Genomic DNA, 16,389 nt, shown 5'->3' on the forward strand with positions numbered 1-16,389 from the left:
TAGGCTGATCTTCCTCTCAGACAGACAGTGCATTATCAGAAGTTCCTGCTATTCATTCTGCTTCCTGTTCGTTAGTGAAAGCCCCTTTTATAGCTGCTCTTAGAGAGGTTGTTAAACCATGGAAGACTTTGGGATACAGCAGATAAAGTACTTAGAATTATTCAGGAGAGGGCAAAGGGAAGTTACACTGGCTGGTTACAGCTGCGCCAAAACTCAGAGATAAGAATCTATTTATTTTCTTCTTAGCAAATAAGAGAACCAACAATATTGCAATCAGAACTAGAGCAGCAGTGGAAAAAAATATGCTATTTTAGTTATCTGCAGCTGGGATTTAGATTTGATTTAGTTTTAGTTTGCATTAGCCAGCTGAATGTGTTTGGCTGGTAATTTATGTACACATGCTCTGAGACCAGGTGTGCTGAGAGCATTATTAAAAAATCAAATAAAAGAATTAAATTGGGGGTTAGGGGGCAACTCACCAACCCATACAGGAAGACCCTTTCTGCTAAATCTTCTCCAGATGAAGTCAGTTCATGAATAATTTTCAAGCTCAGAGCCTTTTTGCCACTGACTTCAATGGGAGCAGGACGCTGCTCTCAGTGTTTCTTAAACCGTGTCAGGTATCAGCAATTCCAAGCAGTTATTCTGCAGATTTCCATATATTTTTAAATGACTGTTCTCTATGCAAAAACCACCACCACAAGCCTGGTATAGTACTTGACTGTTCAGAAGGCCATGAAAAAGCTGAAAAGCATCTGGAAATACTATAAGGATGCTGAAAAATTACCTCCCTCCTCCGGCCAAATTCAGATCTGTGGCTTTTAAACAGGCTGTTAAAAAAAAGTAATAAACAAACAAACACGGAGGTTTGCCATCATAATATAGCTAAAAAATTATCAAGATACAAATGCAAGCACTTCACAGGCTTCCAAAATGGGGATTTGGGGAAAAGTAAATTGTTCACCAAAAGTTAAGACTAATGCTGAAAGATATGAAGGTAACGTCCACCCCCAAGAAGTAAACTCAAGACTCGAGAACTCAAACCAGATCTACAACCCTCAACCACTGCTCTATCCATTCAGAACAACCTGACAAATCTTGTTTGAGGTATTCCCTCAAACCACAGTGAACGGAGCAAAGCCAGCAGGACATAGCCTCATGTTTTGGATTATACAGACAGGAGCATTTTTCCTGTAAAGCATAAGGTGATGTGTTATTCCTCAGACAACTTTGCTGCCACAGTGTCAGAGAAGACAGGCAAACAATGTCCACCTGTGAAAATGATGGGAGGGGATAAACCAATGCTCAGGTTACAACAGGCCCTAATGGGGATGAGCCCCAGGTCCTCACCTGGAAGGTGAGGGTAAGTGCCAGAGAAGGAGAGTATCTCTCTCTGTTTAGTGGGGTGGAGGGTGATTGCCTAGGTATGGCAGCTGAACTCCCCCTGTGAAATATGCCCAATTTATTATACAGGGTTATTTAGTTCAAAATGAGTCTTAGGATATGTCCACACTGAACCCAGGTCTATGGGACCCGGGCTCGTGGACTCGGTGTGTCCAAGCCTATACTTGAGCAGCCACACTATATTTAACCCTGGATTTACAATTGCCCGACACAGGCCTCACAGCTGTGCTAACATGTCCGTACTGTACTAGACAGACCTTCTGATTCAGGTCTGTGGCTTGACCTGTGTCCACACGACAAAATGACTCTGCTTGGATTCAAGTCACAGCAGGACTCGGGCTCTGACCCACGCCCCTAGCAGGGTCCTAGGACTCAGGTCCAGAGTGTTTACTGACCTGAATCAGACCGTGTGTGGACGGAAAGGGGACTTAGTCTCAAACATGAGTCAGAGCCCAGGCTTAGTGTGTAGTGTATACATACTCTTAGAGGTCTTCAAGGGAGGTCCCTCTTCCCCAAGATATCAATAGGCCCCAGAGTAGACAGGCCCCATCACTTCATACCGACTCTCTGCCTGCCTCCAGCATCAACAGCATCCTTCCCTCCCATGTGATCTGTGGCAGGGAGGTGACAGATTAACAAATGAAGTAGCACAAGTGTAATAGCAGAGCTTGCCATTAACACATCTGCTCCTTCAAACCGTCGTGATGAGTACTATTTCAGTATAGTGACACCTATTAAAGCATGTAGTACAAAACTATCAAACTGTCAATTTTCATTCTCCAAAAGGGGATAAAATACACCCACACTTTAAAGTTGCTATTAACAAAAGACTTTAGGATTTCTGTATTAACTGCAATGCAAACCTACAGCAACATTCAAATTAATATAATTTCTGTAATTAGAAAAGCATTTATAAATGGGAGTCAGGAGCTCTGCTACCGATGCACGTGTCCTTGGGCAAATCACCTAGGCCCATTTTATTTTAACAGGTCCACTAACTTTGGATGCCCAGCTTGAGACACCTATCTGGATTTTCACCACATGCACCTGCAGCACCCACTAACTCAAGCAGGCATTGCAGATGCTCTGTTTGCAGGCGCTCTGTTTGCAGGCATTTTTGGAAATGGTGGCTTTCATTTCTTTGTGCCCAAGTTTCCCCACCTATTATAGGAGGATACTACTACTTACCTAGCTGCATGGTGTCTTTGCGAGCCCACATATGAAAAATCCAAAGTACTGTTATACATGTATACAATATACAGAAAGGCTTAAGCATATTCCCTCATTTGCATCTTGGCACTATTATGGCTGAATTTATCAAAACAAATCAACGGGTGTTTCCTAGAATAGAAATGTTGTAATGGGATGACACGATGGAGCTTGTTTGTTCTGTACATTTTGTAAGCTAGTTGGTTCTGCCCTGGCAGAGTACAACCCTTGTTGCACCAATGTTTAATTAAAAACAATTAGGCAAGAACATCCAAACCTTCCCGCTTGTTCTCAGAGCTCAGAGAGCAACATCATAAGGTTATCCACGACAGCTGTGCAACCACAGACGTGCATTTTACCCCATTAAAAGGAACAGCCCTGAGTTCTCTAGCTCAACAAGTAGCTTTGAGCTTGATGCAGAGTAAAATTCTATGCCCTGTGTTATCCAGGAGGTCAGACAAGTTTATCATAATTGTCCCTTCTGGCCCTAAAAGCTATGAGTTTGAGGTTTTAAGACAAGAAGATTTATGCCCATTGTTCCACACCTGGATAGCACAAATCCTGCTCCATTTCAAAAGCTACCTTCTGTCCCAGTGATGGATACAAGAAGTCTCAACCAGAGAGAGCTTCAAGTGCTCTTTTGTATATTACTACCAGCATGCTCTTCTGGTTCACAGTTGTTTCAGAAATGCTGTTATTCTGAGAATAGAAATGTTGATGCTTTGGGGGAGCACTTTGTTCTTGTTCACAAGCCTGGTTTACAAGCCTAGTTCTTGGTTTACAAGCCTGAATTGTGGTAAGTTTTAGAATGCCTACACACATCCTTTTCTTAGCTTCCATAATCTTCAAAATCTAATATTTGGAATAACTGGTACTGAAAGAAGTGGAAGATATTTCAACAGTAGTTTCTTTGTCACTAGATGAATTTGCTGCAGTACACTGGTTTGTGTTTACAGATGCAACCCAATTTTCTGCATGCTTTGCAAGGATCATCAGTGCATTATTAACTAATGTGAGCGTCTCCCTCAATGATAATATATTCATCCTACAGAGTTTAATGGTAACAAAGTTCCATTTGTGCAGAAAGTTTCCCACAAACCAGGACTCACTGGGAGATGTAATTTAAAAAAAAATTGGAAACCAAAATTCAGATTAAAAGGTGATTATTTAAACAGACTGTGCTCTGAAATAGTCAGAGCAATACCAAACAAGGATTTTACGCCATGCCAGAAGAAGGTAAGGTAGGGTTACTAGCACAAAATAAGGTTAAGAGCAAGCGAAACAGTGTGCACAGAAGAGAAAAGTTCTGTAAGACCCAGAGTAACGTCTGTGCAACGTATGCAATGCTTTTCAGCTCTACTCCACCTTGAAACTGCTTATCTAGTACTTCAGTATAATTTTCCGCTACTGAGTCATATATTTTCAATCCTCAACTTTCTCAGTACTATCAGCATTCACGCAATCTCCTGCTGCCTATATAAATCCACATTCAATATAAAAAAATTAATATCGCAAAGATCTCAAGATCTCCTAAAGTTACTAAATACTGTGCAGCTTTTGAAGGCAAATTCATAGCAATACTACCAGGGTTTTGTTGGAGTTTTAAACTGGATATGAAAGTCATCCTAAATTTTGGAGAGTTTTGAAGACAGTCTAACATTAATACATGTTCATATCATTGTACAGTTACATACTATCTTCCTCAAGGTTACAAAAGAACTTTGCAAGCTAAGGCCATGTCTGCATTTAAAACTTTTGCTGGTACAATACGGTTGGGTAGGAGAATTCCCTCCCCCCCACCCCCGCTTTTAGTTTGTTTGTTTTTAAGAACAAAACATTTTTAGACTAGCAAAGCAGCTTCCAAAGCTTGTTTTCGCTGATAAAACTTACTTTGTTTGGGTAGCTGGTTTAAGCTATACCAACAAAAGCACTACTTTGCCAGAATAAGTTGCGTCTACACTAGGAAGGCTTGGAAGGTATAGCTATACCAGCAAACCTTCTCTAGCATAGATTAGACCTTCAGCTCTGCTCCTGCAAGGAGATACATGCAGGCTAAATTCTGTGCTGTGCTCATGTAGGGTCCCAGTGAAATAAAGGGAGCTGAGTAGGGGTCTACCTGTAAGCATCTCCTTCCAGGACTAAGGCCTGAGTACTGAACTGCAACTACCTCTAGGGTGCAATGCAGCTCCTCTTTAACAGTGCACAGGAACTGTATATAAAGGTTTAGATCAGAGAGTCAAGAAGAATCTTGACATCAGCTGCAAGTCCAGACAGACTTCAGGGATGCAGAATACAGAAGGTAAGAAGTTAAAGTTACTGAGTTACATCTTGAAAGACAGGAGAAAACCTGCCAACTAGCAACATCACTGACATGTTACTTCTTCTCTCCCAATATAAAAAGAGAGGAGAGGAGAGGAAGGGAAATCACAAAAATAGCTCTTATGAGAAGTGACCAAATAATTCATTCAACAAATTCAGCTTCTTTTTCTGTTTGCGGGATGTCTGGGAGAAGATCAGTTTCTTCAAATGTGTATTTGAGTCTTGTTTGACAAGTATGTTTTTCTTTAAATGTACACCAGGGGTGGGCAAACTACGGCCCGCAGGCCACATCTGGCCCACTAGTCTATTTAATCTGGGCCTCGAGCCCCCGCTGGGCAGCGGGGTCAAGGGCCAAGCCGTGCACGCGTGCCGCGGCTCCCAGAAGCAGTAGCATGTCCCCCTTCCAGCTCCTACGTTTAGGGGCAGCCAGGGGGTGCCGCCCCCGCAGCTCCCCTTGGCCGGGAACTGCAGCCAGTGGGAGTTGATGGGCCAGCGACTGCGGACGGGACGGCGTGCACAGCCTCCTGGCCACGCCTCCACATAGGAGCTGGAGAAGGGACTTGCCACTGTTTCCGGAAGCTGCTTGAGGTAGACACCCCAGAGCCTACATCCCTGCCCCAAACTCCTCAGTCCCAGCCTGGAGCACCCTCCTGCATCCCAAACCTCTCGTCCCCAACCCCAGCCCAGAACCCGCACCCCCATCCGAAGGCTTCACCCCCCCAGCACCCCAAACCCTTGTCCCAGCCCCCTCCTGCACCCTGAACTCCTCTTTTCTGGCCCCACCCCAGAGTCTGCACCCCCAACCAGAGCCCTCACCCCTTCCTGAACCCCAATTTCATGAGCATTCATGGCCCGCCATACAATTTCCATACCCAGATGTGGCCCTCGGGCCAAAACATTTGCCCACCCCTGATGTATACTGATCATGAATTTGAAATGTGCGCTGTGTTGCTTAGTATAGATTGCTCAGATAAAAGTCATATCGTATTTTTTTTTCTTCCCTAATTAAATGAACATGAGTATTCTGGCATAAGAAAGTGCATGTGAAATTTTAAATGTATTGTTTCCACATAAAATCATACAGAAGACTTTGAAATTTGCTTTCCATAACAGTTGTGCTAGTAAAACTCAATTATTCTAGCATGCATGGGATGTGAACAAAAAAGGGCCCAAAAAGGCTACCAGAGTTCATTTAAGAATTCAAACAAATACTATCGAGAAATTGTTTGCATTATTCATCCAACTCTAATTATTACTGTATACTTCTAAAAACATCGTTGGATGGCAGCAGAGAACATACATTTTTTGCAACTAAAAACATATTACTTGTGTCTCAAAGTAACTTATAATTACCCCTGAAAATTTTATTTTTATTTGTGTGTGTGTGTGTGTGTATATATATATATTACATGCACATACATACATATATACACACACACACACACAGCTAAATGTTAGATTGCCAAGATACCACTACTGTTGACAGGACATCACCTCCCTACAATTGTTGCTACACAGAGAGAGAATAACATTTTTCATAAAATATTTGAGAAGTCCTTTTTTAATTCAGTATTTACACAAGAACTACTTTAAGAGAACATCAAGGGTTGAAAGAAAAAAATACTTAAGGGAAGACATTAGCAAGGTTAGAAAACACACCAGAGATGCTCATACACATCGGGGGTGGCAAGCCAATTTCCCAGTGCATTTTCACCCTTTACTTTGGATACTGTTATACTGTGCATTTCAACCTTACATCATGCCTCTGAAGGTTTTCTAGAACTGTATGCATTTTTCCATGTACGTACTAACATCTCCCAAACTCAGACTAAGGAATGACTTCTTCTGAAAGGGGGGGAAAAAAAGAAAAAAGTGAAGGATTCCTTAAAGATAAAAGCTTTAAAATGGAATTGTGATCGAAGTGTGGCTCTGCCTATCTCCTGCTTCTGACTCAGCTGCCCCCCTAACCACTTCCTTCCTTTCTGCTGCATTATTTTCTGCTTCTTAGGTCTGGTACATCTTCACAGTTAATATATGCCAAGACCCCACTTTCAAAACACAGCCATTCCAGGATGCTTTCCAGTTACAATGATAACCTGCACCCCTCCATTTTTATTTAGTGCAGTCCATGCTGTACCAGTTTGTCCCCTGACAGAGGCTGTTAGACATTTGAGGCAAGGCCTTATTTATTTGTTTGGCAGCACTTCCCCCTATACAGTTCCACACTTGTGGTGCTATATAAATAAAAAGTAGGGGATGTCAATTTCCCAATAGATTAAGTGTAGCCAGCTTTGGCAATGTTCATCTAACTTGAACAATACTTTGTATTTCCTTTGCTCATTTCATCCAAGGAGTTCAAAACACTTTCCAAACATTAATGAATTAACACTCACAGCACATGAACTGCAGGAACACACCAGCTGCTTTAACAGTACACAGCTAATACTCCACAAGAATGATTTTTAGCACCACAAGAGTTACAATGAGTTTTTGGAGGGGTGGGGAGTAAGAGGAAGCAGTCACAAATACGGCATTACTAATATTGAAAAACTAGCCTACTTACAACAGCGGAAGAGTCACTCATGTAAAGAGAGCAAGGTTTGACCTTAAAGCAAATACCAAGACAGCTGGCAGAAAAAGCTAGCTTAGAAAAAATTCACTGCTAGGAAGTCAAGGTTGCAGAGAGTAGCTTCATCGCTAGCAAAGCTGCTGAAACCAGGTTTTTATTTTGCATTTAACCTACTGCTGTGGTTTCCTCCAAATGCCTAACTCAACCCTCCTCCATCTACTTTTCTGTGACAAATTTATTTACTATAAGTTTTGCTCTTATTTTCCTGACTGTTCTGCCATTAGAAAACCTGCCCTACTATACACGCACCTGCAGCAGGGCATTGTGGCTGTTTGCAGATTTCCTGTTCACTCCGAAGTGTAATATTATTACATTTCTGCCTGAGCAAGCTAGTACTCGACCTGCTAAAAAGCTCAGCGCAAATGCTAGAAAAATAAATTACAGTGGCCACCCTTTTGTGGCATGCAAAATCATTTGTATTTCCTTCAGAATGACTCAAGAGAAGGGAAAAAACAAAATTCTCTAAAGCTTGTTTCTTTGTCTCATGCAAGGTGTGTTTCTATAACAATAAATATTTCCTTCCTTGCTAACATGCAAAATCATATTATTGTGAAGGAAATCAACTGAAAACAGAAAAAAAAACCATACGCAATCTCACAAATGCAGCTGAATCATTGCAGTCATTTTAATTTAGAACAAACATTAAAATGTACAAAATCTCACCAGCTTGTTATTTGAAGACCTTTACAGCTTCTATTTGATCCCTCAGAAACTTGCCAGAGAGTTGGTTGAAAATTGGAGGAGGGATGCACAAACAATTGCAGTAATTTTTGTTTCCCGGGTTTCCAAAAGGAATATTTCCTTTCTTTTAGTTTTTCCACAAAAAGAGTTAATCAGAATTTTTGCTTTTGAAATTTTTCCATTTTTCTTTGTTCCTGGTCCCCTTGCGACTTGCCATTGAAAAGGAAGGCAGAGAGGGGGGAAAGGAGAGAAAGGGAGACAAAGAAGGAGAAAAGATAAGTTGAAAAAAACTATTAAAAAAATTATGGTTGTCCCCATTTAATCAAAAACATGAAAAATGTAGAAAAAGACAAATTGTGGAAATTTCCAATTTACATAAAAGCCATTTAAAATAAAATGTCATTTGCAAAATTTCAACCAGCTCTAACGTAGATTACATCCTGCTTCTCTTGTTCCGAATAACCTACTGACTTCAGAGATTTTGAGCCATCGCAGTGTACTGTTCACTCTGAAGGTCAGGCTGCAATCATCTCTCTCCATCACCACTGTACATTAAGTTGTAAAATAGCTCATCTTCCCATGATGTATATATAATTTTCTTTTAACTTGTATTTTGGTTAAAGTTTCCACTTAAAAAAAAACAACACTATTAACCTATGTCTCCCACCTACCCTCACTAAAGAAAAAGCAGAAAGCAAAATAATCATAGTGATTTCCTACTCTTCTTTGCACTAATTCCTAGACTTTTATCTCACCCTCCCCTCCCATTCAACAAGTGATTTCATGCCTTAGAAATTCAGTTTTTACCACAGCTCTACAGTCCTTTAAATGGATAGATCCCGCTGCAATTGTTAAATTTATCCTGTCAATGCCTATTCACATAGTACAAATAGGAGAGACAAGCTGTAATTATACCTTTGTCACACCAAGGCCAACTGGGGGATTGTGGTCTGAGAATGCAGTGAAAGTGAGAGACAGACTGGGAGAAGAGCCAGAATGCGTCAAGAGCAATAGATTAACACTCTGATTTATTAGCTCTTTAAGTCAGGTACTGCATTTTACACCCTTATTCCCATAAAGGCACAGATCTTAGACTTATCAGAGAATGGTACCAGAACACGGTGTGCTCCAATGACTACGAAGAACTTTCTCATAACAAGAATCACATTCTTTTAATACTGCCCTAAGACTTCTCAATTTTGATTTGTTTAAATGTACAGTAGTTAAAAGAAGAACGGGTCACTAGCACCTACAGCATATAAGGAGATCCTTTCTGAAGCCTTGTTTGTGTAGATAGGTAGGTACTTAAACCCAATGGCTGTGTGAGTGGAGGAAGCTGGACAGGAATCGCAGACAGATATCTCAATTCAAGAATGCTGCTAAGGACTCTGGAATGCTGCAGTTCACTATCTTGGTGTTATTTACATTTCTCGACATCAAGTAATAATCATGCCACAATCCGTTTAAAAAAGGAAAATAAGGAGAGACAGAAGAGTACTTATATGCAGTATTTTGCTGTTAAGGAGTAGGAAACAGCCTTCCTCATTCTGACTCCGAATCTTGAACTTAAACATTTAATTTTGCCTCTTTCTGGTCTGTTGGACTGGAGCCAGGGACACACTGACAGAATGAGAATCAAGGTTAAAATTTAGCTGGCCCTGCTCCCAATCAAACAGATCACAAAACTCCTTACCTGACAAACAAGGAGATCATGCTTCACCTTACCAACTGTGCTGTGAGTCAAAAACCCAAGACCCAAACACGCCACATTCTTGGATCTGGCTGTGGTGTGCTTGGCCCATGACCCAAAGGGACAGGAGTGGGGAGTTGTCTGTGTACTCCCCCAATCCTGAGTCATGCCAGGCTCCAGTTGGACCAACAGTTTAAGTTACGGCAGTTGTAACAGTCGCCCAGGGTACAGTTTCATCCACCACAGAGCACTGTCCACACTCCATTCTATCCTCAGCCTGCCATGATATGCTGCGCCAGGCAGATGAGGAGAAAAGTAATAAGAGGGTGTCATAAATATAAAGGGAAGGGTAAACACCTTTAAAATCCCTCCTGGCCAGAGGAAAAACCCTTTCACCCGTAAAGGGTTAAGAAGCTAGGATAACCTCGCTGGCACTGGACCAAAATGACCAATGAGGAGACAAGATACTTTCAAAGCTTGGGGGGAGGGGGGGGGGGAGACACAAAGGTTCTCTCTGTCTGTGTGATGCTTTTGCAGGGAACAGGAAAGGAATGGAGTCTTAGAACTTAGTAAGTAATCTAGCTAGATATGCGTTAGATTCTGTTTTGTTTAAATGGCTGATAAAATAAGCTGTGCTAAATGGAATGTATATTCCTGTTTTTGTGTCTTTTTGTAACCTAAGGTTTTGCCTAGAGGGATTCTCTGTGTTTTGAATCCGATTACCCTCTAAGGTATTTACCATCCTGATTTTACAGAGGTGATTCTTTTACTTTTTTTCTTCAATTAAAATTCTTCTTTTAAGAACCTGATTGCTTTTTCATTGTTCTTAAGATCCAAGGGTTTGGGTCTGTGTTCACCTATGCAAATTGGTGAGGATTTTTATCAAGCCTTCCCCAAGAAAGGGGCTGTAGGGTTTGAGGAGGATTTTGGGGGGAAAGACGTTTTCAAGCAGGCTCTTTCCCTGTTATATATTTGTTAGACGCTTGGTGGTGGCAGCAATAAAGTCCAAGGGCAAAAGGTAAAATAGTTTGTACCTTGGGGAAGTTTAACCTAAGCTAGTAAAAATAAGCTTAGCGGGTTTTCATACAGGTCCCCACATCTGTACCCTAGAGTTCAGAGTGGGGAAGGAACCTTGACAGAGGGTGATGTAGGGCTTGCCACACTAGCTTTATGCCTCCTGCAAATTCCGCCTGAGTGGCACAAAGTTGCCAATGGGAGGGGAGGGGAAGGGAGGAAGAGGACCTGGGTCAAGGATCCGGTCCATAATCGATTATGCTCATATTCTTGAAAGGTCTATGCTTCAAGTACAAAAGCTATAGCCTTAATGTTTATGGACTGCAGGTGTCCCTCCTTTAGCTCATTTTGTAACAGTGGCGCACTTCCTTTGCTAAAGGAAACTTGCTAGACAGTAATGCTATTTATGGACATACTGCTATGACACTAGGCAAAGTTTCAACCTATTATTCATCAGTGTTCAAGTAGCTTTTGTTATTGTTCCACCTGTCCTGAAAGGAGTAGCCAGTGAAGAAAATCAATCTATTTCCAAAGTGGAGGGTTTTAAAAAAAAATAATAATAATAATGAGGAAGTGCAGTTAGAGAACGAGCACAGGTTAGCAGTATCTGAAAATTATTACCACCTCCTGAGAGCTGTTCAAGAGAACCAGGTAAAATGGGTTGGTGATTTTAATCTAGTGCACAGGTGTTCATATACGAAGAAACCAATCACAGCTACTAGCTGATTCAGCAGAAACCAAGCAAAGGGTGGGCACGGAGAGCGCCCCTAGAAGTGTTCCCTCTCTCCGCATCCTTACCCCCAGAGGTCAGGAGTCCCCTAAAGAAAGCAAGAAACCTTGCACTACACTTTTCTACGCTTCACCTGATTCAGAGAAGATTTCAGTTTCCAGTTTCTGGGCAACATTCGCCAGCTCCATTGTTTTTAAAAGAAACTTGATACAAAGCACATTAACTCATGTTGCTAATTAACTTGGGCGACTGATGAGTATAATGTACTTCCCACAGGTAGTCCAGCTAACATGAGATGCATGTGTTTCCAAGTATTTTTAATAGAGGCATCTTCATATTTAAATGCCAACTGTCTCACAACCCCTTTTCTACACATGCATGTTTTACTCAGAGGAAGCACCTCCAACAAAGTGAATTTGAAATGCAAGAAGTTTTGCAAAGCTCTCAGAGCTCAAGGACATTTGGAAGGGTAGTAATAGGTTTATAATGAACGTTAGCATACCATCAGCAAAAACAAGTCTATTCTTAGATTTCCCCCTTTGGTGTTTCCCATAATCTTCCTTCTCTCCTATTCCCTTGGGAAAATAATTTCATGGCTATCAGAAATGGGGAGAACCTGTTCTTCTAAACAGATGGATGAAAAAATAAAATCTCACAAAAAAGAAAAGTGCACACAAAACTAGTTAAACATTAGGGCTGTAACACAAACAAAAACCCCACAGGAAACACTACAAGTTAATCACATGAGCAAGCTTTACTTTGATTGATTTCCTGGCTTTTGAACCATTAGATACAGTACTTTAAATGTGGGTGGGGGAGGTAAAACAACTTATTTTCCTACACACAGTCCTATCGCAGAGTTTATGTAGATAGGTGAAAAAGAGCCAACACTTCAACAGCAAAGTCTGCTCCGATATTACACACATTCCTCAGCAGGCATGGGCACAAACCATTGAGTCAGACAACTGCATTCAGGCTCTCGCCCATCATGATAACAGAGGGTACGTTTCCTGTATGAAGTACTAAATTAGAGCCCTGAATCAAGCGCAGAGTGACACACAGCTCTCTGTATCCTTCACCATATATGACCATACCACTCCTACCAAAATGACCCAGTGGACAAAAATCAGCTCATGGAGGAAGAACAGCTGGTTTAAACTGAACTAGAGCAAGCCATAAGTTATGCTAATGGACAGAGGAAAATATTCTGAAGAGCTTGCACCCCTGGTGAAGCCTGTTTTGGCGGAAGAGATGCACCCACAATTAGTTAATTCAGTCTGCAGATTAGGAGCACTCTATGGAGTTGTTGCAAATGCTAAACTGTCACATAGCAACAGCTGAGGGTAATGCTTTCTTCCATCTCCAGCTGCCTAGAGACTCCATCCTATCCTGGACAGATGATGACCGGGCCTCAGATACTCATGCCTTTGTCAACTTTCAGCTAGACTAGAGCAATGCAATAAACCTAGGCATGAAGACTTCAAGGCTTAAGTCCAACAGGTAAAGAAGGCTGCAGCACATCTCTTCAGAAACACAGGCTCCCAGAAGCACATCAAGCCAGCCCTCCACTCCCTACACCAGCTTCCCACAGAATATTGAATCAAGTTCAAGGTCTTGGTCCTTAACTTCAAGGACACTCTATGCCCAGAGAATGAAAAACATTGACTAAAGCTCCAGGATATCGTGATCAACAGCTACGCTCGTCAGGCATAAAAGAACTTTTCACAATAAAGGGAAAGCTCATCTTGTGAGGGAGACAGAGCTGTCTCAGGGGCCAGTCCAAGACTGTAGAATGAATTGCCCCAGGAAGCCCATCACAAACCTCATCACCTTCTACTCCCAGGTGCACTTCTTCAGCCTGTCTTCCCTAAAATACACACACACACACCCCACCACCTCCAAAAGCAGACACGCCGCTGCACACACTTCTACCCACGAAGACAGAATAAACTCTGCTCAACAGAAGTTAGTCACATTGCTAAATGAACTCCTGGAAGGCACTGCAATACTACAGCGATGAGCACAGTATAAGAACAGAACAGCACTGAGAGCCGCTTTGATAGCATCCCCATCAGATCCAAATACATGGTCAAAGAGTTGGTGAGGAGGAGCAGGGCATTCTACACAGCTTTACGGGCATTTTGGGTCAGGGGAGAGCTCAGTAGCATAACTCTCAGTCACAGAATACCTAGACTCCTCTGACTCACAAGAACAAATCACAGCAGAGCCCACGCAAGTCCTTTGAAGGTAGATAAGTGGAGTATCATAAAACCATAATACTGCGAGACTGGAAAGGACCTCAAGAGAACATCTAGTTCAGTCTCCTGCACTCACAGCAGGACTAAGTATTATCTAGACCTGACCGGTGTTTGTCTAACCAGCTCTTAAAAATTTCCAATGATGGAGATTCCACAACCTCCCTAGGCAATTTATTCCAGTGCTTAACCACCCTGACAAGAAGTTTGTCCTAATGCCCAACCTAAACCGCCCTTGCTACAATTTGCTACAAAGTCCATCATGCTGAGCAAGTATTTTTAAGGGACATCGAAAGAACCAAGAACATTAAAGATCTACAGGTATTTTTCATAAGTATAAGAGATTCTGTCAGGGGATATGGCCAAGATTTCTGTTCCCATTGTTGTGCAGCATGCAGTGGGCTAGTTATTATTATTTGTATTACCATAGCAACTAGGAGCCCCAGTCATGGACCAGCACAATGGTTGCTTCCTGCCCTGCAAGCAAAAGAAACAAATAGTCTCTAAAGCACTTTGGGATCCCCTTTGAGATGAAGAGTCCCATGTTACCTCTGTGTATGAGCTACCTGCTTGTTATCCTCCAAGCTAACCATTCAATGGAAAATCCTCTATTTCATTTCCAAACTATTTTTGAAAGGATACAACCCCAAAATGTAACTATGCTTTCTAGTGGTTAGCAACCCATTCACTGACTATGTTCTCTCTCTGGTACTGTGGTGGCCAGGCTCAGATTGTGTACCAATCTATTTGTCCAGCCCTGTATTAAAACCTCCTTCCTTCCTACCCACCGAGATATTCTGAGAGATACATTTCACCTGCTTCATCAGGCTACCATTCAGAGGCTGAGTGTCTTTTTTTAATATTGGCACAAATTAATCCACCTGGAACAGAATCTCCCTTCCCAGGACATTTCACTTGTCCTCATCAGGTTGCACCTCAATACTGCTACCCCAAGGCTGTTAGGAGTCATGGTGAACATGTCCCATTAAAAGTCATCCTTTATTTGTTATTTTGACATCTACCCCCTCTTTATTCAAGAGTGCCCCGTGCAGAATTCCCAGACATAGTTGGACATCTATACTACTTCACTCCAACTTATCACCAAAAGCCTTTCAGGAATTGGGCTGCCTTTGGTTCCCAACTGTGGATGATCCAAATCCCATCGAGAGCTTGACAACACAGAGGAAACCTTTACATAAAATTATGCTGATGTGGCCTACATTATCTAATATAGAAAATTCACTCAGTATCTAAAGGGACCCAAAGCAGATTTTTCCTATCCCCTCAATACTGCAGAGCCACACACACAGATTGTATGTAGGCATGTCTATGAACTCAAACAAAAGGAGGGAGGCTGGGTTGACAACTAGTCTCCCTTTGAGGAAATCTAGGCTACTTTAATGGGTTTTCCATTGTTCATATCTGCTCTGTGGTGTGGGAAATGCTCCGGACATTCAGGCATTTTTTCCCTAACCCAGAATGTTTAAACTACATGGCACAAATTAAAAAAAAAAAAAATCTACAAATGACTGCTGATGGTAATTTCTAATCCCTTTTGTTCAAAATGCTGTAAGTCCCTTAGTCCAGCCTTTCACAGAACATTAGAACCTGTCAGGTATGTCTCCAGTGAGGCATCACTGAAAGCCACTTAGGTTGTAAAAAACGCTATCCAGTGATGCAGGCAGTGGGTCAGACTGGGCAATAAAACAAGACTTTCACAATGCAGAATCATCAATTAATAGTTTTAGGGTAAGAATAATTCTCTGCCCCTTGCAAAAGTTCTAAAGTCCCTTTTAATTCCCCTCTCCTCCACAAAAGCACTTCTCCCCTTGCCCATCCCCATCCAAACATTAGTTATCCCAACCACAAGTATGTATTTCCTGAGATTTCAGCATCCCAAAGGCAATTCAAAAGGAAAGTAAGGCCATAGTGAGCAGTCCTTTCTCTTCATTAAGCCTACATTTTCTGCATCCCCCACCCCCGCAAATCTGTTTTCCTTAATAGTAATTACAGCCCCAAAATTTACCCTGATGTTCAGAAGACAGGCAAATGCTTGGAAATACGGGGGGAAGCTGAATACTATGGTATGTGTGACGCTTTCATCAACAGAACTAGACTCACTTTCAGAGCAGTGCTTCAAGTACTAAGATGCATCCCAAACATGGTCCCTTTGCCTTATTCATGAGTGTGCAATCAGTTAAACCATTACCAGACAAAATGATCCTTCTCATAAGGTTCATAGCAACATTCTACCACTCTCTAAAGACTCCCCATGCTCCCAATTCTACTAGACATCCCTAAATTTGCAACAAGAATAATGGCAAGAATAAGATCAAGCCAGTCAGCACCTGTGCCATCAGGTGTGTGTTAGCCCTAAAAGGAGGAAAGTTTGAATCCATATTTTTGAATCCATTTTGAAGGCAGGGGATTGTTTAAAACAGTTCTGGTATAGCCCAAT

General features: G+C 41.8%; 1 protein-coding gene across 4 annotated transcripts in view; it reads right to left on the reverse strand.

The window, feature by feature from the left end:
* Positions 1-16,389, reverse strand: part of AKAP13 (A-kinase anchoring protein 13) — a 325,968-nt gene that overhangs the window by 301,988 nt on the left and 7,591 nt on the right. The window contains exon 1 of one of the 4 annotated variants that reach the window (XM_084642497.1): positions 8,225-8,396. The exons of the other annotated variants lie outside the window; for them this stretch is intronic. The gene's annotated coding sequence lies outside the window, so the exon portion shown is untranslated. Of the gene's footprint in view, positions 1-8,224; positions 8,397-16,389 lie in introns of those variants that run through there. 4 annotated transcript variants of the gene reach the window in all.

Source organism: Lepidochelys olivacea (genome assembly GCF_965140295.1).
Source record: "Lepidochelys olivacea isolate rLepOli2 genome assembly, chromosome: 10".
In the NCBI taxonomy this organism is placed as follows: domain Eukaryota; kingdom Metazoa; phylum Chordata; order Testudines; family Cheloniidae; genus Lepidochelys; species Lepidochelys olivacea.